At 34.8% G+C, this 23,870-nt stretch overlaps 1 protein-coding gene across 3 annotated transcripts in view; it reads left to right on the forward strand.

Moving 5' to 3' along the window:
* Nucleotides 1-23,870, forward strand: part of rau (RA domain-containing protein rau) — a 137,760-nt gene that overhangs the window by 11,445 nt on the left and 102,445 nt on the right. The window contains exon 1 of one of the 3 annotated variants that reach the window (XM_074130949.1): nt 2,056-2,175. The exons of 1 other annotated variant lie outside the window; for it this stretch is intronic. The gene's annotated coding sequence lies outside the window, so the exon portion shown is untranslated. Of the gene's footprint in view, nt 1-2,055; nt 2,176-10,544; nt 10,855-23,870 lie in introns of those variants that run through there. One more of the 3 variants, XM_074130948.1, reaches the window with a different exon arrangement.

The raw sequence follows: 23,870 nt of genomic DNA on the forward strand, positions 1-23,870 counted from the left end.
AATGGAAGAGAACCTATTTGATTGTACAATATCTACAGACTGTTTTTCTTGTATCTAGACTATGTGGGAACAATAATTATTGTTGGAACGGTAGAGTTGTGAAGTTGTGATTAACCAACTTATTCCTCTGATATCTATCGATATATTATCATGGTGTATCAGTGAGAAATATTTACAGCTTCCTTGAGAAAAATCATTGTCCAGACGGCAGCCACAGCCTACATAACCCTTTCACACTAGACTTTCAATCTTCCACGCTCAATGCAACGCTGTCCTGTAAAAAGAAATAATTTTAAATTATAATGGGCGCTCCATTTAATTGTTTGGTTATTTAACGCTTGCTAAATAATGTTTTTCCCTTTATTAGATCATCTGTTTTTTGTTTTTTAAAATTAAAAATATTCACAATAACAAGGCTGGCTGCTGTAATTTTCAGCGACTCAGTAAAAAGAAAGTTTCAGATATATTGTACATCCAAATTCCGTTCAGTAGAAATGAATGAGTAAATTCTTCAGTTTTCTTTAAGTTACTTCGAGCTTTTCAGTCTGACAATACGTACGAATAGCTGAACGTTAGACAGTAGCAGTTCCATATATGAGATAATTAAGTAGTTGAATGAATCTCTTGAACTTTTATTGTGCTTAACTTAAAAGTGAATTATAGTTCATCAAGCGCCATATTATCTGTGAATTTTCCAACGTCTCCTTTAATATCTTGTAGCAAATCCCAAAGAAGAAAGCTTTCCCTTTTTTTTTGCGGAGAAAAATAGATTAGCCAATCTCTGGATATTGGAGTCCAGGAGGTTATCATAGGATAAGAACGCGAAAAAAACATTTTTACTAACATCCTAAGCACAGACAAACAGTTGATGGATTCAACTATGCACAATACTTGGGTTCAGTGAACCCACAGGTTAATCTAACTCCATATAGTCCCCATTCACACTTGAACTCCTTCACATGAACAAACAGTTGCCACTTTGCATAAAGTGAAACTGACATTTATTAAGACTTTTTCCTGTACACTCTATTTCGACGTACATGGACAATCAGAAATTCTTTCCGCACTTTGGACATCATGTCCAACACTCTCTTATTCTAGTAAAACTTAACGCCATCAATATAGTGATCATTGAGCTAGGCAAGTTTGCTATTAATAGTTAAGATCTGTAAGAAAGTACGATTTATATTCTATTAGTGCACGTCACGACTCTCCATTTTATGTCGTAAACAGGAAATACACTCACTAAATGACAAGTGTCCAGTTATATCCATATAATTCCTATAAAACTTCAATCGTTCATTTTCATACTGGTAAAGAAAGTTAGGGATTGTAGTGAAATTGTTCCCTGTTTTAGAAGTAATTAAGGAACGAGTGAAACAATAATTTTGGCAATTGAAAGGGAACATGTACACCTTTTTTTAAAGATTTCTTTAATTTATTCATTTCTTTTATCACTTCCAATTAAATTAACTTGATTGTACAGCAGAACTCAGGCTGGTTCAGCCTTCTTCCTTTAATTTAATGGGAACTTCACAGCTACCACTTCCTTTTTGCTTTGTACTTTCTAGAATCTAGATGGTGGTGGAGGCGCTGGTTAGTAATTGATCTTCCCAGATCTTACTTCCATACAATTAATAAAAGAAATTTAATACGTAAAAAAACATTTACTTAAGAGAACACAACTTTTCATCAAACTCATTATCGCAAATCAGGATAAAGAGAAATATGTATAGATTAGATTCATTAAAAGTTCTTTACAATTAGGTGCAAAAAATACTAAATCTACATGACGATTTATTTGATTAGAATTTAGATCAATCACCGGATAAAAATAAATTAGTTTGCGTGCTTCCTAAAATTTTAAAAATAAGCCTAGAGATAAGTGATGGCTTTTCTTAAGAAAAAACTATGGTTTAATCAAAGACTTTGTTACATTCATGTCGTAATGAAAATTAATTTATTATGATAAACACAAATGAGTATAATTTATCATGGTAGCATTTTTTCTATTTTATTTATTTACAAAGTAAGTACAAAGTATATACAGGAGTACCAATAGTGTATTTCTAGCTCCTACAGAGAGTAGCATTATGTATCATTAGTTGTTATGTTTTAAAACTATCCGATAGAACAGTTGTTATCGTCAAAAAAAAAAAAACAGCACGAACAAGCGTAAGTAAAACACCTGAATTTGATAATTTTTTTTCTCTTTTAATATAAAAGTTAAAATTCCAAGTTTTCTTTAAAATATAGGGCATAAGTGTGTATTATTATTATTTTTATCTATTTTTGCTACAATCCAGATGTGTGTTATACCTACTAAAACAAAATAAATTGAAAGAATCGAATGAGGGCCATCGAACGATGACCATCATGAGTTGGCTTACACAGGATACCGTTGAATTGAATTCGAAGGATTCTCTTTTTCTATCATGCGTCCAGTTGGTCGCAAGGCCTTCGATGCTTCAGCCTTTGGAAAGAATTCGAAGGGGAGGTAAAAATTTGGAATCAAATTTGGTGTAAAGGGATTTTGCTAGTTCTAGTACAGAAAGGATTTAGGTCAGTGTGAATAGTCTGATTTTTAAAGTACAAAAAGTGCGTTCACGATGGTGCAGTTAAAATTGGGGCGCTTAGCTGTACGGTATACAGTTCTAAAGTCCGTATGTCCAAATTGGGTGATAGCAGGGCTGTGTAGAGACAATTTGGATCGTTTGTCGAGTAGCTTAAATTAAGCTCATGTTGCTTGAGTTAGCCACGTGAAGTGTTTGTCGAGGTAGAGTCTAAGATATCGTAGAGAGAACTTAAAAAAAAAAAGTAATTTTTTAATTATGTCATTTCCTCAATTTAACACGAACTTCCTCTTACGTCACTACTAAAAGTAGTAAGAGAAAGAGCACAGGAGAAAATTCAAAGAGAATTGGACAATGATTAAGGTTATGTCAGCTAATAAAACTAAATTGTTGTTGCTAATTGTAGATAATAAGATAGAAAGATCCATGGACGATTTGTCGGTGTTGCTGAAGATGTTGTTGAGACAGACACTCTCTCAGCTGTTTTCTCGCAGTGTGGGAGTAACAGTTTACTTAAAACTTTCATTTTCTTTAGCGCAAAAAACAAAAACAAAGCTTAACGATGGTCGTGAGAAGAGAAGGCTAGGCTACATAACACTTCTCAGGACGGTCTGATCTCACATACAACTTGTACGGAATTTTTATATTGTTATACGTTATTGTTATATTTGTTTTTGTAACACAAACAGTTGAGATGTGCCGTTCCTAATTAATACTGAGAACGGTTAAATAGCAGCTTTATTATATTATTGTGCAGTCGGAGAAATAACAGTGATGCGCAGCAGTTTTTTTTTTGGATTCAATAAAAGAATACAACTTACGGTTCAGACTTCCTTCAATGGTTAACTGTCTTTTGAGTCCGCGTGTTTACAGTAGCACTATAATAGATCGATGTAAACTATATTTATGTACATCATAACAAAAAGACACAAATTCTTACTCCCGATAACCACAATATGAACTTGTATCTAACATGAAATTCAATTATGAAAACGAACAACAGGTGCGCTAGAGTTCTATCAATCTCACAGCACAATGGCTGTGGTTGGTTGCTACAGAATGCAGCATCTGTAGCCTTGATTTTGTAATCTAAATCTTCTATTATATTATAGAAAATCCAGATTTTAGTTTTTATGGTAACGCCTATATCGTTCACTAATCAAACATACTCCGTACGGGGAAAGTGGATTAGCCACTTCTTCAGGATCTTAGCATCCCTGCGGGTACCCCAGTCTAACAACACAGAACAACACTGATACCTTTATCATGGTTGAATAAAGAATAACAATTTGGGTTTAGCGAAACCCCAGACATCATCATATCGTACAAAATATTGCTTGTTTTTGTTCTTCCAACGTCACGATTTATTCCTGATCAATTCTGTTTTTAAGTATTGATAGAACAGGCCAAGTGCCTACATTTGGTTGATTAATTTGCCCTAATATAAAAAAAAATTGTTCTGGGGGAATTTTGGGAAATGTTTGGCTGATTTGATTAGGAAGAGCTTGCTATCTAATAGATCCAATTATAAATTTGGTGATCGATTTGATACAGCGGCTGGAGGGTTTAGGTTTAAAGATGCTGAGAGATCTGTTTTCGTAATGTTGTCTTTTGTAGAGGATTAACTATTACTGATCCAAAATGTCAGTAATTGTATCATACCTTCATCAGCTCCCTTCTTATTACAGACTCACCTTGATATCATAGAACTCTGATGGACAAAAATTTGGAAAGTTAAATTGAACCTTCAAAGACAGCAAACCATGTTTACTCTCCGGCGGGGGCATTTGTCCACCAGTTTTCTTTGAAAACAAACCTCTTTCTTTGTACAGACCAGGGTACGATACCTTGGATTCTTCATTGACATGACTCACATGGAACCCACCCACTAAACTTAAAAGACTATTACAAAATGTGCTTAACTTGGACTGTAATCAAACTCTAGGTCTCTAGGACCGAACAGATAAACATATACAGACAATACAGACATTTCAATCTAGGATACTACGACAAATACTGGTCCATTCTACATCACAAACACACACCAATGTTGACATTCCTTGCGTAAAGCAGCTAGCCGAGGGAAAATCCCAGAAATACCATTCTACACTCTTTTATCGTCTTTATCTTTGCATGCAGTTTCTCCTGCCATTCCTGATAATTTTCCATACCTTTGAAGTGCCAGAGATCTACTTGGCATTGACCACTTGGAGTTTCACGTCGAGAGAGCTGGGTAGTTTCTCTCCTCCTCTTGCTAATCACGTCTAACAGATTCCACTGTTCATCTTATTTACTTACTGTGTTTTCAACTACCCAGATTGTAAATTACTGAATGATAAAAAGACATCATAACATCCAGAGACATGTTACCATGACAACAACTTTGACGTAATCATCACCCTCGGTTTTCCACAGTATACTCATTTTTATTTATTTTCAGAAAATTACTGAATAGGATCTGTTACAGTTGAAAGCTGTATGAGTCTGCGCATTAGATCTTTGATTCTTGAATGAAACTAGGTTGGTGTTAGGTAACTCAAGTATTAAATTGTTCTTTTTCAATTAATAGAGATTAATACCCTTACTTCCAAGCATCAGGTGTACTACTACTGATGAGCTTTCATTATTGCACGGCACTAATTACCGAAACTGTGGCTGGTTGCGGGAGTGTTATTAAACTTAGTGAAGTTTGTAGCTTCAGGCAGCAACAGACAGACTGACAGAAAGACACCTAACTACTAACGAACATAACGATCTTTCATAATATCCCTGTGGGCATAAGTTCGAGGCACAAGAAATACAGTCATAGTTTGGCTGTACCCGTATATCTAGTTATATAGCCATCGAAATTAACTCCCTCTCAACGCCTCCATGTTTATCTGGTTTTATATTTAAATTGGTTTAGAACTTATATTTCTTAAGACTTTAGTCACTATCCAGAATCCTTACTGTTTATCCGTTATAGAGTTAATTAGGTGAACAAAAAAAGAGAGACGATTTGGAAACTTTTTGGCCACCATTAGCCCATGAATTAGCCTCTTTTATTGTCGCTCTAAGCTTCTAGAGTGCTCACTAACCCCAGCTTTCTGTACCGCAAATTAGGGTTTCCTTTCCCCCTCTTTGTGCGCTGCCCATTTTCATTCATTTCCCATCTTGACACCTCGTCATTTTCATTCTAATTAGATGACCTTAATCGCATAAACTACATCTAGAAATGACGCATTAATTCTGCATTAGAGCGTCTCCTTTTAGTTTTTTATACCTTCTTAGATTTCCAGATATTTGTCAAAGAATCATTCTTTCAAAGTTAAAATAACAGTTTTTCATTGGCTACTTTGTGCTATAGACTTCCAAACTGTCGATGGGTAGATAGCTACAGACAGAATAGATGGATAGCTACAGACAGAATGAGCTTCTTATAGAGGACTTGACGATATAAGTTTCTTCTGGTAGCAGTTCTTGACCAGACCTTTTGATATTATTTTTGAGAAATTTTGGGTTTTGGTCAGTTATAAATTTAAAAAAAATCTAAAATTCAACGTTTCTAACTAACTATAATTAAAGTTATGAATTGAAGATTGGCGAGGAATCGGTCAAATAAAACAACTCGTCTTTTTGCCAACGTTTCGACAAATATATTGTCTTCTTCAGGGCCTGCATATTACAAATACAAAACAATTTACGTACATAGAAAATCAGTAAAAATCAGTAATACAAAAATAAACAGTAAAATACAATAAATTCTTTATATTATATTGTAGTAAATTGTTTTGTATTTGTAATATCCAGGCCCTGAAGAAGGCAATATATTTGTCGAAACGTTGGCTAAAAGACGAGTTGTTTTATTTGACCGATTCCTCGCCAATCTTCAATTCCTAACTTTAACAATTTACGGTCACGAAACCTATATATTCATAACTATATTTAGTTCATCTTCAGGCTTACAAAACAAAAACGAGAGATCTGGGTGCTTACAAATTCATTATAGAGAAACTAATGCGTTATTCATAATTCCAGTAAAAAATAATATATAACTATTCAGAAAACTATAGACAGTATATATGAGTAAGTTTTTTGTTACTCTCTATAGTTATCAGATCAATTATGATCTATATTACGATTATTTGAAACTAGGAATTATGAATAATATCTTAGTTTCTGCATTTTAATTCGTTAACATTCAGATCTCACTAGTTTTTGTTTCGGAGCCCTGAAGATGAGCTAAAAATAGTTCGAAACGTTAGCGAAAAGATTGTTTTTATTTATTAATGACAAAAACTCTAGATTGCTCTGGAATGATTGCTCTTAATGAATCGTATACCAACCAACTGCACTTAATTCCATAGAATAATTGCTCCAGAAACTCAATCGAATTACAATCTAAATCTAAAATGACACTATGACGTGATACTATCTAAAACCTCTCGATTTTGCTTTTTATTTTAAACGAAGAAAATCACTTGAAATTAGCCGTGATCTAATGATCAGAATGATCTGCTATTAACTAGATCATGATTGAACTTGGATTAATTTTGTTTTTTCCTTTATTTTGTCGGGCCATAAAAGAAATGTTTAATCAAGATGGTCAATCATCCAATAAATTCAATTAAATGAGCAAATAAAAAATTATAATGACGACTTGAAACATGTAATTTGCATGCTTCTGCGATTGAAAGCGTCCACTTTAGCTCGGCTGGAATCGTTTTTTGTTTAGGCCAGTGGTCGGCAAACTTAGCCAAAGAGCCAAATATGAACATTACAACAATTTTTAAAAAAAATGGGAGCCAAATCTGCTTGTTTAGTAAACTTTTATTACACTAAATAAGTAGTACACTAAATAAAACTAAATTTCATACTTAATAAATATTTATTAATGCGAACAATGTGCTTGCATCTCCTTGGAAAGTTTGAGTAAGTCAGGTTTGTATGCTGTTGTGTTTAATTTTAGGCATGATTCCAAGTTCTCATCAATAAGACGACTTCTCAGTTTACTCTTGATAATGTTCATGCTTGAAAAAGATTGTTCGCATATATATATGTAGAACCGAAAAGGGAAAGAACAGCAAACGCGAGCTTTTTCAGCTGATCGTAAGAGTCAGGAATACTATTCCAAACGTTGAAAATGATCATGTCTTCCTTCTCCAGGTCATTTAAAGCAGACCACTTGTGTGGTGAACTAAGATCACATTTTTTCTTCTCCAATATTTCCAATTCAACACAAAGACGTTCGAATTTAGAGCGCCATATCTCCTTGTTAAATGCTAAAGTTGCTTTTTAAATTCCTGAAACCTGCTATAACATACGAACAATTTCAGCCGGTAGCTTGTACATGGTTTGTGTTTACGTTTACGAAAACTAATAAAATTAAACTCGATGTTCGTTACGTATTTTTACAACAATATAAAATTTTAATTACCTATCTATCTTTTAAACAAAAAATTATACATGTTCTCGATTTATAGAAGAATTTTAATTTATCAAAATAAGATGTAATTTTTTTTCTTACCAAGTTTTTTTTTAAATGAAAATATTATTGCGCCTTCCGTGGATATTTGTGCCAGAGCCGCACTTAAGGAGCCAAAGAGCCACATGCGGCTCTGGAGCCGCACTTTGCCGACCACTGGTTTAGGGCAATGGGAGAGTGTTGTGTTGGTATTTCTGTTAGTTTTCCTTTGCTAGCTGCTTTAGGAAAGGAATGTCCCGAGATCTCGTTGTTTAGCGTCAGATTTGTGATTTATAGAATGGGGGATTATTGATTTCAACGCTTTTCCAAAAAAACTGTCTAAAGTTTTCATTAAAGTTTAGACAACTGTTAACTTATATGATCGTTTTTCACAACGAAAAAAAGGAAGACAAAGTCTAGTGAGGAAGGATGTTGTAACTCAGACTATCAGGTGTACAACTTAATCAAAATCAGTACTATTTACCATTAGCACAGTTTTACCAACTAGAAACAATACAGAACAACCCAATCTGTGTAGAAATTTTGCCTTCAGGGTTCAAAAGAATAGGACAAATGCTGTTTTATGCCCTAGCCCTCAATGGTGAACGTTCTATTGTTAGGAATGTTATCCGATTTCTGAAGAAGGGGATAATCCGTTAATGAGAGATTCTAAGGTGTATGAGGGTTCCAGGTAGATCATCAATTCCAACTCATTCAACTTTTTTTCTCTTCATTGATAGGCGCAACAGTCATCAAATTCAGTAGCTCCAAATAACATAAACCCCTACCAACAATAAATATGCGATTTTCTTAACCAATAAGATACGCCAAATTTGATGTTTCAAATAAATTTTACTACTAAATTTCAATAGAGAAAAATCTTGTAATTAGTTATCTTTCAAAATTTCCCATAAAAACTATTTGGAAATGGTGTAATTAATGTCGATTAAATTTCTTCAATCCAAAATTGGTAACTTATTTCGCAAAATTTCTTCCAGAGTTCTCATTGATTTCCTTTTGTGGTTTTCTTTGAGCTAATTATAAATTATCATTATTATTACTTTTTTTTTACAATATGTATCTATAGTATTAATGATCTGAACTTTTTAATTAATTTTTCCCTCTATAATAACAATAATGATTATTATTATTCCAAATATATCAGGGCAGATTGGTAAATATGTTGTATCCGGCCCGGAATAGAGGGTATTGTGTTTTCTGAATGGGATACCCGGTGTGAGAAATGTAGCGCCCTCATTTCTTTACTTCCGGCCGCGTCCTTCACATGTATCTGATTACTAAGTGCACGTCCTTGTCGATCGATACTGCCAGATCATTGTCTACATTTAGAGAGTTATATTTATTAGAGCACATCTCTTTTTCCCTCTATTTTATGATGAGATGAAATTCTTCTGGGTTTGTTTTTTGGGTCGCACGAGGATGATATTAATAACTTGATATAATTACGTCTAAATCTCATTTTCTCAAATATTTGGTGTTAGTTACAACTCAATATATATCTATTAATTTCTCTTACAAGTGTTTTAGACATGGAAGGGATTAGCTGAGTGGTTAGCGAATACTGGATTCCAACGCGGAGATCAAGGGTTCGAATCCCAGCTGTTGGCCCTTAAATTTTCTCTTCATAGAAGCTTCTTACACCTCACTTTTCAGTAATGGACAGTATTGTCTGAAACGGAAGGATTAGGGCAGTGAGACAGAGCTGAATGATATTTATTGTATACTGTATTGGCGAGGAGTGGTAATCTGTATGAGGATGTTGAGGTTGTTATGGTTTGTGGCGCATATAGAAGCGTCAACTATCTGTCGGTAGATTTGAATTTCTGTATAGTTTTTCGGTTTGATTTGAATTCCTTAAACCATTTAAGGATCTCTTCGGTCTTGCTACGTTCCGAAGAGACGAATACACAGTCGGAGATTTCTTATCGAAGGCACCTCCACACCTATATTCGTTCTAGATGAGCAATTTCACCAAAAACTGCTTCAGGCGGCCATCTTTGTTCGTAGAATCCGTTGTTCAATCCACGGCACCGTCCATCTGTCCCACAAAAGGGTTCAAATGACTGAGTCTGCTATTATGTATCAAAGGTTGATGCTGCCACAAGAATCTACTGCAACCGAATTGAATACAAAAATTAATTCTTATTTAGTCAACTCAGAAATAAATCCAACACTTTTCTTTGGGTAAATCGCGAAAAACTAATCGCTTAAGTGAAGTCGTAACTTCTGGGTATTGAATTCGTGCTCGAAACCGTATCCTCCAAGAGGGGGTAGTGTTAAAACGGAACGCTGTGTCCATGGTTTTTTATTTAAAAAAAAATTAACATTCCCTAAAAGTAAAGCTCGTATTGTTCAAAGCTCTGGGACGCTTGCTGTAAAAAAAAGAAAAATGTGGATCAACCAGCATCTTCATTATTCAAATGGGACTGAACTGTGTAGAAGGGGGAATAACCCAGCTTGGTAGTAGTAGTAGTGTATAAAGGAGGATGGAGGGGAGAGTACAACTCAGTGAGTAGTACAAACTGCTCGCCACAAGTGAGCTGTGAGTGTTCGACTGTAGTCCGCGTAGTGCACTTCGAGTTGCATTCGTGCTTTCTAGGTGCCGCTTCACTGTTTGTTATTGTAATTTCTTTCTTACTTTTTTTGGGAGGTTTCACAATTCCATGCGCCTAGTATGCATTGTCTTCTTTTATCCCAAATAATGGATACGTTACGGGAGTGATCTTTGACTTTATTTTTTTTTGTATATAAATTTGTTTTTATTGATTGAATAAACAGTGCAATTTGTATTATCATTATCAGTTGCCGGTATCTAAGGTGAGTCTAATCATATGACTAATTGATTAGTAACTATAGTTCTAAAATTATCATTGTAGTGTGATGAAATGTTAGATTTTTAGAATATTTGATTAAAGCAGGAAAAACTAAAATCTAATTTATGCGTTTAGTTAAGCAATTGAAACTAGTTAACTCTAATTTGAATTGTAGATTTCTGAATTTTTTTCTATCTTTGTTTACTTTTAGATTTTTCAAAATTATTCAGACTGTCTTTTTGCTCTGTAGATGATAGACGTTCGTGAGAATGGTGGAATTCTTAAGTTGTATTAGGGTATGGTTGTAGCGCTTTAGAGTTTGTGTGCTGTCATAGCTAAACCCTATATTATCAATTCTGGATGTAGGGAAGGATTCGATTCAGTCCTTAGATTTAATTGCTTTTTTTTTAATCTTCCCTAAGGCTTACTATCCCTTGTAAAGAGGGAGCACTCTAGTTGAAGCTGGCAGTGCTTTAAAAAGACCTCAAATATTAACGTGATTTAATTAAAAAAAATTAAATAAGAATGATTATCAGTGAAAGTGCAGTTGCTACGGTAACCTCCAGGTTGCAAAGAAATGGGTTATAATAAACCCTTAATGAATTGCAAGAAGATAAACAAAGCTTCTTGTACATCTCTGGCAGTCTTTCTAGTTACCATCGCTGTAATTCCATTTTGGAAAACCATGTTAACATATTTTTCTTATTCAATTTTCTGCACTTGTATTGGGGAAGTAAAAACAACAAAAAAAATTCAAAATGAATATCGAAGAATAGATCTTCTACTTACAGCAACTTGTAGCAGCCATAACTTAAACCGGAAAAGGATCGTATATAGCAGGAGGGAATTTTAAAAGGTATATCCTGCCCTTTTGGGAAGGGGGAATTGAGTAGGAAATTGGGCTGAGCTTTTGTATGAGCTGGCTCACAATATGTGCATAATGGGGCTCAGAAAATACAGATAGAACTGTTTAATATTTCTATAACTGCATCCTATTGGCCATTCTTTCATTATGCACAGCTTCAGTTCCAAAAATTGTATTCAGATGCGCAAAGTTTGTGTTTAAATTAAGTCTAAGCTGAACGTTTTAAGATTTGATTCTATTGTAATGTAATTGTAAGCTTTTTAAAAGAGCCTTCTTTGACAACCTTTACAATTATAACAGGTTGCCCTTCCCAGCTTGGTCAAGGCTAACGTTTGCTTTATTATAACTGTACTTAAAAAAAGTTCTATTGCGTTGAAAAGTCATAATCTAATTTCACTTATTATTGTAGTCTAATCAAACTTTTTACAAAACCTCAAATTCAGAGAAACAAAATTGCCACTTTTAAGAATTTATTTCTCATTGTTTTATTTTTCTTAATTTATTTTTGGTCTTGTCTTCGCGGCTTGTAAAGTTAAAGATCTTCAGAAAAAGGCCAGAAATGAGGGAGTTGGTCTTGAGAGTAATACTGTAGAGAATCGTCTGAATAGCCATGCTTTACTGTGAACAAACCGTCGTTCAAGAAATAATCTAGAAAGCTGGACCAAAGCACCATGATGCGCTTAAGATTCTGGATATCGTGGAATATGTAGAAGAAACATCTACTGATGTATTCGGATAAGATTTGAAGACAGGATTATTTAGGAGAACTTATAATCTCGTAGTACTCTTTCACAGGACACTGAATTGAAATAGGGTTGTAATGGTTGCTGTAGAATGAGGTCCATCAAGAGGACTCATGTTTGGGCTCGCTCAATGTATTCCCCCCTCCCCAAGTGAACACATTACTTGCAGGAAGATTTGAAGATCAACGTTTTTTAGAAAGAGAGAGAGAGAGAGAGACTAAAGTTTAAACTTATTTTTGGCAGAATGTGACGATTACGTCTCTAATAGTTCTGACGTATCTCGGAAACTGATTCTTGTCTTTTCTGCAAGCTTAATATCTTGTGCAGCTTGATTTGTCTTAAAGCTGTAAGTCGTATCAAAGTATTTTCTTGTGGCTCGGCAAGATTAAATCTTGAAGAACAAAGCCACAAAAAGCGGAAACTGTAAGTAAGAATATTTTTAAGGAAACAAGGTCTGAAATAAATGAAATTTACTAAAACGCCATACTTAATATTTTTTTTTGTTGTTAATTTTGGTAAAAATGTTTTTGCAACCAAACATCTTTACTTATTTATTTTTAAAGTTAAATAAGTAAACATCCTGCTTTGTTTGCTTTACAAGCACGCCATCAAGTTCTAAACTAGATCCGTTGGTCTATTCAAGTGTTTTAATTTGTAGGCAAATAATTAATAGAAAAAAAAAAAAATGGGCATTAATTTTAGTTTTTGGTCAAATAAACGGTACGTTCATTTCACTTCCTGGCGATGGAGTTAGTGAAGATGATCATGAAGGCCATTGGCAGGTAAAGGCTTGAAAGCTGTTTGAACAAGAGGATTGTAATGACAGGATAAGGAGTTGTGGGAATCTTTGATAGCGGAATTAAGATCAAGCACTTAGGAAATGGATAGATAGATCATTCCCTAGGGATAGCTCTTAAATTAGGATAAAATTAACTTGGAAGAATAAAAACCACAAAAAAGTGGAAACGGAAGTAAGAATAGGGTAGGGAATGCGAAGGATTTTTTGGATGTTTGTTGCAAGTTATACGTCGACGAAACAGCTTGGCGAAGGGATGGTTTCAAAGATCTTATTGTTGTTATCTGTTATTTTTCTCATTTTGAACCGTTTTAAATGTATTTTAGTGCCCCTTGTTGCATCTTATTTATGGAAAGTGTGCAATTGTTTTTTTTAAAATGAAATGAAATATATTCCAATATTCCAAATATACGCGGATGATTCATAATGATTTTGCAGCCAAGCATGATGATATTCAGCTAGTAAAATAATCAATAATATTTATATTAGTCTTTGCTCAAACTCTTGTTTATAATAATCTATAAACTATTTAATATTCATAATGTTGTACATCCTGCAGAAGGAGGAGGAGAACAAGAGCGTATCTCTTTGTTTCTACTTTCATCATATATGGGGGAGAAAACTTGGCAAACTGTCCCTGCGCTCATTAGAATATAAATTCTTCTAATGAAGAAGTACGTCTTAATCGAAATGAAAGATGAATATGAATATACGATTTTTTATTTTACGTAGTAAATCGATTGGCCACTCGACTATTATCTCGTCTGAATCATAATTTCCCCTTTCACCAGTTCTAGAGTGTTAAACGTTACTGTTCTCAACTCACCTGATTGGTACTTCCGTCTAGTAAGCAGCACCTTTTTCTGTTATACTTGGAATTAAAAATTACTCATTTATAAAATCATTATATATCATAAAAAAAGTAGTATAATTAAAGTGCTTTACAAATTATGTCGAAACAAAAGTAGCCCCCCTTTCGTGGGATTTGTCTTGAATACCAGCGTAGTAATTTTGGTCCTCGTTTATGGTGGCTCATTTACCCAATTATTAGGAGCTACTGTGTAGGTCCATTGTATTTTATCGCTAGTACCGGCCCCCAGGTGGCCTTGTCTTCTTTTTTTTGATTGGTTAACCTAGTTTAACTTTCTTGAATTACCAGTTACATTCAGAAAATGCAGTTTAAGTGCGTTTTTTTTTTTTGCAATTCTTTTCTTTTTATTTATTATCAGGGAATTGAATGATAGTTTTTCCCATTAAAAATGAAAATTATAAAGAAATTAAGGTTTTGAAAGGGGGGGAAAAAATTAAGTATCCATCTTTTGTTTTTTGGCTTCGTAATTGAAGATCATTTTGTAATAAACAGAATCATTTTCAAAACTTTTTTTATTCTTGCTATTATTATTGGCATCTAATTGCATAGATTGTGTCAAAGTTCCCAAAAAAGAAAGAAGTTTATTGTGAAAATGGCTTACAATTGCGTTTCACGTGACCTGAAAGTGGGTAAACAAAAAGCTTTTAACGCATTTTTGGATGCACTTAAGAACTAAAAACTGCAAGCCCAACAGGCCAACAGGAACCCTAATATGCGAATCTATGCTATAATATTATTCAAGGGCATTGCGTGAATTCAAAATTACTTTGCCGGAAATGTAACTATACTAAATAGATGCTAGAAACAGGAAGTATTGACGATCCAGATAAATTTTCGAAATTGAGTTGGCATTGGAAACACATTTTTTTGGGGGGGGGGGGTTACTTTGAATAAGAAGAAAATGTTTAAAGCCTATCTTATTTTTACATGTGAAACACAGTATTTCCCTAAAACCTGGGTAAGTTCGAACCTGTAAGTTCCTTACTGGTGTTTAATTGTCGCTATTCACTCTAGAGATTGCGACTTTCCGAACTGTTCCTTCTCTTTGCGTACTTATACTTATCCCCTTACTTACTTACTTGCTTACAATCTGGTGCAACAGTCCTTAAAGTAGGATCTGGACCTTCTCAACAAGTTTAGGTGCCTTAAGGCGCCATCTTCTTATTCCAGCCTGACGAAGGTCTTCCTGTACATCATCCAGCCATCTAAGTCGAGGGCACTTCCTCGAATTCTTCTGCCTCCTGGGTTTTTTTTAAACAGTTTTCGGGGCACCCTTCCCGCAGGCATCCTCTCCACGTGTCCCCCAACCATCTCAATCTCCCCTTCTTTATTTGGGCGACTATGTCTCGTTCTCCAAACAATTCCATCAATTCATGGTTCTTTCTGATTTTCCAGTCGCCATTCTCCTCGCACTTCGGGCCAAATATCTTTCTTAATATTTTTCTTTCCCAAACCCCGAGTATCTTTTCACTTTTTTTGCTGAGCACCCAGGTTTCGCTGGCGTTTGGTGACGATGGATCTGATTATTGTTTTATAGGCTATTATCTTAGCCTTGCGGGACAAATCCTTAAACCGCAAAACCTTTTGCATAGAGAAGAGCATCTGTTATACTTACCCACACTTAAACCTATACATACATATATAGTAAGTAGAGTAACTGCCTACTTCTTCAGGCAGGACTGAACGTCCACTAACAAATAGAATACTTGATTTTTGTTTTTGGTGAGTGAACTCAGAAAAACTATCAACCTAAAACTTTTAAAAATGTTTAAAATAAAGGTCCATCGTTAACACCAAATTTCTTTTTCGTTTTGGTGGATTCCTAAATTTCAAAAAAGTTATTGCTGTATAAAATAAGTTACGTAGTATATCCTAGAATGATGATCTAGTAAAAACGCCGTTTGTTGCGTTGTTAAACAGATGGTTGATGTCCTGGTTCTATAAGTGTTAACACGTTTCAGGCTTTATTAAAATATTTTACTACTTATATCAATGATAAGATTATAGTGTAAACAGAGTGTCTTTGTGAGATAATCAAAGAAGTGAAAACAAATGCGCATGCTCTCCAAAGTGCGCTGAGAGGGAGACAGAAATTAGCAAATTAAAATAAAATACGCAAACTGTGCCACATTCACGTGTTCACAAACATACACACACAGATACATACAATACAATGGAGAAACCTCAGATGTATATGGTTGGTGGTTAGCCGTACTCTTCAAGACATGCTTGTCGTGGGAAACTTGTGACGTATTGAGTAGAGAGAATATAAAGACAGACAAAACATGTGTTGGGCAAATGTTTGACTGAAGCAGGAGACCTTTGTGCCCAATAGAAAGGAGCAACTAAGTCCTGCACTTGTCCCACACATGGAGTTTTGCGTTAAGACTTTTTTTTACTTGGGTTTTCACTTAATCAGTATTTTCATTTAAAAAAAAATGTATTATTTAATCGATTTTTGAAACTTCCGGGAAATGTAAGTCGAAATCATTGAACCAAAAAAGGGTTCTGTCAAAAATTTTTTACTTCCCAATTGCTCTTGCCACTTGATTGGGAAATTGCGAGGCCACTGGCGTTTTAACCATCTCTGAGGGTAATGGTGCGCAATGAGAGGTGGCAAAGCTTTGGGATTAGAGTAGGATTGCTGGCATTGACGAAAAGAGGTCTCTGTGGATGGTTAAATCGGAAACGAAGAAGGTAGCATAAACTATATTGTGCATTAGGATTTTGGATTGAAGGAATTATATTCTCTACAAGTTGGAACGTTTAGTTGAACCTCAAAGTACAATTATTCCCCAAAATAATGTTTTACTGCAAGAATTCAAGCAAATGCTCGTCACATGTATTGGAAGCATAACATGCAATATTGATTAATAAATATATTACGGGACTTAAAAGAGGTATTTGTATTTAGTAAATCAAGCTATTAAGGCTAAATGAGTTTGCTTGAGCAAATAGTGTGGGACTGCTTGCATATCTTGACAAGAATTGTTGTCTTTATCGTCTAGGGGTTCGAAATTCGGGATGCATGGAGCTTTCAAGGGGCTCTTTTACCTTATAGTGTACGGGAATTCCTTAAGTAAATGGGGAACAAGCCCAGAAGCAGACGATAAAGTTAATCATACGCTTAGTATGGAGTTATTCCAAAGTAGGTGGGGCATCCATTCGAACGAGCTTGGGCCTCTTGACTACAGTCATCAAACTGAGAAAGAAAAAAAATGCCATAGCATTGGCAGGGGATAGTCGGTGTAGGTGTTTCGTCAAGAGGCTGAAGATGAATCGCCATTGCCCGTGTTGTGTCGGTACTATGGACTGATATGACGCAGACTTCGTTATTTTGCCAGTAAAATTCTTAAGAGAACTTCTGAAATCTTTCAAGACATTACTGGAGGAAGTGCTGCAAATTAGCGGTTGCTTGGGTTTTACTGTGGAAGATTTTCTATCCAAATAACTGAATTCTAATCTATTGCTCTGGTTTTTCAAAATCTTTACAGCGTTCATAATGAATTTAGTTTCCATAATTAGGAATTACAAGAAAAAATATATCAATGGAAACTTTGTAAAGAGATCGGAAGTCAAGTAATTGTTCATGCCAGACTTTCAGATGTTCTGAATTGTGTGAATACTTTTCGCAAATTTAGATGAAAGCAGATCATTTTTAATTTTATTTTTTAAAAAAATTTGTTCTCAAACACACACACACACACACACACACTGTTCTAGACAACTGTGTCAGGACGTGTGATTGCCGCTTACATACTCTCTCATCGTCTTATTGTTTCATTGTGAATAACTGTAAGATAATTATAATGCAAAAAGAAAAGAAGGACAGAAATTAAAAGAAATAAGAATGGTTGAGGGATGTCGCAATTTACCCTCTCCACCACCTTCTCTACTAAAACATTTGGAAACCACACTAGTAAGAAAAATGCATGGCCTCTACAAAAATTCCTTATTTATACACTGAAAACTCCCTCAACACCTTATTTAGTAAAATATGATTGGTATGCTTTGTAAATTAAGAATAGTAAAGTAAAAGTAATGTCTATTTTTTCAGGCAGGCTTTACATCCAACTACTAAATTAGGTGTTGAGGTCGGAGGCGACTAGCAAACATACTTTACTGTAAATTTCTCATATTAATTGTTTAGAATTATTAATTTGAATTAATTTATTAATAATTAATTGAATATAATCAGCCGACCAGTTTTCTGAATATTTTTTTGTTTTTCAAAAATAAAGCCTGCCTTACTTTAAATATTTTAGTCAATTACTTTTAATTAGAAATTGTAAGTTTCGAAGAAATTATTTTGTATATCACTGGTTTTGAAATGTAAGCTGTGGTAGAAGCGTAAGTCCACTTTGTGGACTATAATGTCTTAATTAATGTAGTTAATTCCCTGACAGAGAGAGATATATTATGAGAGATATATGTCCAATTTGAGTGGTCTACCTTTCTATTTGTAGTTGCTCTGCCATTTGTGTTTACCCAGAATTGTAGGCATTATTTTTTTCCTTTTTTATATAATTTAAATCCAAATTTCAAATTTTTAAAAACCAACCAATATTACTATCTAAATAAGAATTTCATATTGATGTTCATCATTTTTGGTGACTGATTCATAGTTTAATATTTGATGAAAAAATAATTGCCATTTCAGTCGTGATACATTTATTCTGCCGAGCTTTCGACCTAGGGACTATGGTCATCTTCAAGGCTAATTTACAATATACTGTTTTATATCATTACAGGATTGGTGTGCCTTCTGTCTTGTCTTTTAATGGAGTGTTGAGTCTTATCTTGAGTCCATGAACAGACAAGACAGAAGACACACCAACCCTGTAATGTAAAAATATTACTTTGTAAACTACAAGGGTCGTTTGAAAAGTCCGTGCAAAGTCAGAGAGATAGCACTACTGGCGCGTATCGAGGTTATGTTTAGTTAGTAGCATCTCTTGGAAGAACACACACCAAGTTTCAGCCAGATCGGTCTATTTCTTTGTGTTTGGCATTCGTTTGAATCGAGGAAGTCGAGTGATTTTCAAAAAATGGACGAAAAAGAATTTCGTGTGTTGATTAAACACTACTTTATGAAAGGCAAAACGCCTCAGGAGACTAAAGAGAAGCTTGATAAACATTATGGTGACTCTGCACCTTCGATTAGAACAGTTTATAAGTGGTTTCAAAATTTTCGGAGTGGCCATATGGGCACAAGTGACGCTGAACGTTCTGGACGCCCTGTTAAGGTTACTACTCCAGAAATCATTGATATGGTGATGGATGACAGAAGAGTGGAAGGTGCGTGAGATTGCTAGTGCTGTGGGCATCTCGAATGAACGGGTACATAATATTTTGCATCAACATTTGGAAATGACAAAGCTATCCGCAAGATGGGTGCCGCGATTGCTCACGCTTGACCAAAAACGAAATCGTGTGAAGTGTTGCAAGGACGGTTTGCAGCTGTTCCCAGAAGAATCCGCAGGACTTTAAGCGTCGTTTCGTCACTGTGGATGAAACATGGATACATCACTACACTCCTGAGACCAACAAGAACAATCTAAACAATGGGTTACCAAGGGGGAATCTGCGCCAAAAAAAGGCGAAGACCGTTCCTTCGGCCGGAAAGATTATGGCGACTCTCTTTTGGGATTCGCAAGGAATAATCCTCATCGACTATCTGGAAAAGGGTAAAACTATTACAGGTGCATATTATTCATCGTTATTGGACCGTTTGAAAACCGAGCTGCAAGAAAAACGCCCACGATTAGCCCACAAAAAAGTCCTTTTCCATCACGACAACGCACCAGCTCACACCTCAGCAGTTGTGGTCGCAAAATTAATGGAAATAGGGTTCCAACTCGTTTCACACATCCCCCCTATTCTCCAGACTTGGCTCCCTCGGACTACTATTTGTTCCCCCAATATGAAGAAATGGCTGGCGGGAAAAAGATTTTATTCAAACGAGGAGGTGATTGCAGAAACGAATGGCTATTTTTCAGACTTGGACAAATCCTATTATTCGGAAGGGATCAACAAACTAGAGCAGCGTTGGACGAAGTGTATAAGCCTAAAAGGAGACTATGTTGAAAAATAAAAAAGGTTTACCCCAAAAAATTAAGTAGTTTTTATTTTTGGACGGACTTTTCAAACGACCCTCGTACTTTGTAAACTAGCCCTGAAGATGATCTAGTCCCTAGGTCGAAAGCTCGGCAGAATAAGGGTATCACGACTGAAATGGCTATTATTTTTTCATCCTAAGAATTTCTCAAGAATCTAAAATAGACATCCTTTTTTGCAGCGATATTACCCACATCATCTCTAATATTTTCTTTCAGTTATTATTATTTTTTCTAAAAACATGTTCATCTTTTAAATATATTTTTATTTTAACACTGTTTGTTTTTTTGAACTTCTAAGATCAGAGCTAAAAGCTTTACTAATACACTTCTGCCGCTTACAAAAGCCCACACACCACTACCATTATCGACTTCCTAACGGCATTCTTTGTTTTATTCAAAGTTTAGTTGGATTTCTATTTTTATACACCACAATCCAATCCCACATTGGTCCCAATTCACAAAGAGGATGAAACTAAAAAAGCGAGTCTCTATTGATAGTATTTTAAAAAATTCTTAGATGCCTTTATCAGTGTTAATAAAAAATCCAAGAAATCATGTTGACAAAGCAGATAACAATTTAATAATTGGATCCGTCAATTCTAGTATTAAATTTAAACTAATCAAAAAACTATTGATTAAATCAATATTTTTTTAAAATTAGATCAATATAGTAGTGGCTAACACTAGTTTGACTTTCCAAAACGTCATTTTTTATTTTTAATTGTCCACTATTCATTTCTTGATTAAAATACTATGCTCATTATAATCAACCGCAAGTTTTCTTTGATCTATTAATAATTTTTTTAAGTAGATCGTGTCTAATTATCGAAATATGCTTTAAAAAATTTGTATTTGAATATTAACTTTTTGGGGGAACTTCTTAAATTCTGCATCTGTGAGATCTTATTCAAAGCAATCAGAGTGATTAATAAAGTGTCGCCTATTCTTTCTCCTCACAGACTCTGAGGAAGAGGTGTTCCTGTTAAGAACCCTATTATTATGGTAGAGAAGTCTCTGAAACCAACAATGCCCAGGAAGAAAACCCGTCCGGAAACCTGGGATATACTCTGGAGAAAGACACAGCCAACTTCCTGCCTGTTAAACCAGCTTTTTGGTTACATCGATAACCCCTTTAGAACTCAGTCACCATTTTCGAATCTGAAATCTTTATTTGGGCCATTTCAAACGATCACCGTTCGTATTAGGAAGATAGAAATGAAGAAATAAGTGTTTTAAGAAATCTCTCGCTTGAAATATGATTTACTCCTTGTATCAGGTCAGGGAATTGTTGCGGTGAAGCGAACATTGGTGGAGGCTGCATCTGTTCCAAACTCTTTTTGAACCAAATAAAGAAACAGGCGCAACGACTATACTCGCATTGTTAGCATGTATTGCGTTACTTGGTTTGTGATTGGCTTGGACTTGATCCAAGACCTTGGGGATTTTATTTGGATCTTTGATTTTATCCGTGTCTTAGCGTACTTATTTATTGAATACCCTCATCAGACATTCATCCATTATCAGGGGAGAATTTGTGGTCCCTTTCGCTCTAACACTTGCTGATTTTAACTTACTAAAGTAAGAAGTTCCCTTTTCTTTCGGTCACTAGAAAAGTACAACCTTATTCTCTACTTTTGGTATTGTAATTATTTCAAATCAAAAATAAATAAAATGTGTTGCGCAATACGTAACGAATACACCAAAAATAGTCGAACTTAATTTTTGCTTTATTTACCTGACCCGTGGTGGTCGATTTTTGCGCTTAGTCAGTAATAAAAATTTCAATGTCACACATTACAGTTGACGCCCATGTTTATTTTCATTCAGTAAGGGTCACGTGTTCTTGGCATTATTACTCGCGTGATATTTGCCTCCTTTTTCTGTTTTGGTTTTATTTTTTTAAATATTTCTTAGATAAATTTAAATTGTTTTTTAAAATCTAAAAAGACAAAGATTTTGTTTAGAACTACTTCGGACTCGTTTTGAGAAACAAAATTTAATCTTGACTAATCAAGGGAAGTCCCAAGTTGTCATAATCTTCTTTTTCCCTCCTAATTCTGTGAGCTCCGTTCACCGCTGCTAAGTTTACGTCATTACTGGTTATTTATATATTTTTGTTTCTTTCTAAATAATTCTTCCATTTTTTGTGCTTTAATTTGTAATTTATTCTATTTACGCAATAAATTTTAGGGGAAATTTCGCATTGCTAAAAATTTATTAACCAAACAAATTATTCTACATTATAATAGACACTAGGGGCAATATTAAATCTACTTCTTCCCCACTAAATCATTAACCCGTTGCCGCAAATGACGGCTATAGCCGTCCGATCTTTGTTGATATGTAGGCAAACGACGTCTATAGCCGTCGTGCACATTTTAATTAATAAAAAAAAGTACAGCGTTAGTACGAAGTGTACTAACGCATACACTTGTTAATTATTGAATTAGTAAAGCAAATACTGTATAGTCGTCACGACAGTCATAGCCGTCATTTGCTCTGGAAAGAGAAACAATGACATGATGAGCAAATGACGGTTATAGCCGTCGAGAGGTTTTTTTTTGGAAAAACCGTGGCCAAATGTGATAATTTTTACTTCCAAACATACAACTTACACTTGATTCCATCTGGCAGTCATAAACAATTGAGAAAAAAAAGTGTGTTTCTGAGCACGATCATCAAATTAAAAGTGTGCGGCAACGGGTTAAGGATGTGCTTCAAATAGAAGTAGTTGTGATTATAAGTCCATAAAACATTTTTTAACTAGTAAGGGATTTTTGAAACAAAGAATAACTTGAAGGATTTTTGAATTTTCAAATATTTTAGCATTTTACTTCCTCTTAGCTGCGAAATTTATCGTTTAAAAATCTTTTATTCAAGGCGCCACGGTAGCCGAGAGGTAAGAGGCGAGACCTGCAAAGCTAGTATGCATTGTTTAACTGGGTTCGATTCCCGGTCTTAGGCCTTGGATTTTAACCAATGATTAATAAAAGAAATTTACAGTAAAGTATGTTTGCTAGTAGCCTCCGTCCACGACACCTAATTTGGTAGTTGGACGTTAAGCCCCGCCTGAAAAAATAGCCGATTACTTTACTAAATCCCTTATTCCGGTACTGTGCTGATTAGATTTAAAAGTACAATGCGGATATTCCCATTTCAGATGACTTCAAAGCCATTCTTACCATTCTCATTCGATTCCTGTTATTTCCTCAAGTTCTCCAATCGTAGCATCCCTCTCCCAGAAACAAGTTGTCCCTCTCTAAAGACCTAAGAGGCTAGAGATCAAATGGGGGTCAAAAACTCACAATACATCAATTGGAAACCGTAAATCCAAAGTATTCAGTTTTGAATGCCATCAGTGAGGGTACCTATTACTCCCCCTGTTGCTTTTCCTTTTTTGTGTCGTAATTTCCAAGATAATTAACTTGAACGGAGGTCACATTTCCTTCGTGCCCTTTTAAGTTTCTTGATTTTCTTTGTAACCAGTTCAGCTGGTACTCTTTAAAGGGTTATTTACCAATTTATAACTTAAATACCTTAAACGTTAGTTCTAATACAGTATCTTGTTTCTTTTAGCGTTATTTCCAACAATAAATTCCAATCTTCCCAGCTGATTTATTCAAGGT

The sequence above is a fragment of the Rhodnius prolixus genome, unplaced genomic scaffold, assembly GCF_049639745.1.
Source record: "Rhodnius prolixus isolate KJV_2025 unplaced genomic scaffold, Rpr scaffold_4, whole genome shotgun sequence".
NCBI lineage: Eukaryota > Metazoa > Arthropoda > Insecta > Hemiptera > Reduviidae > Rhodnius > Rhodnius prolixus.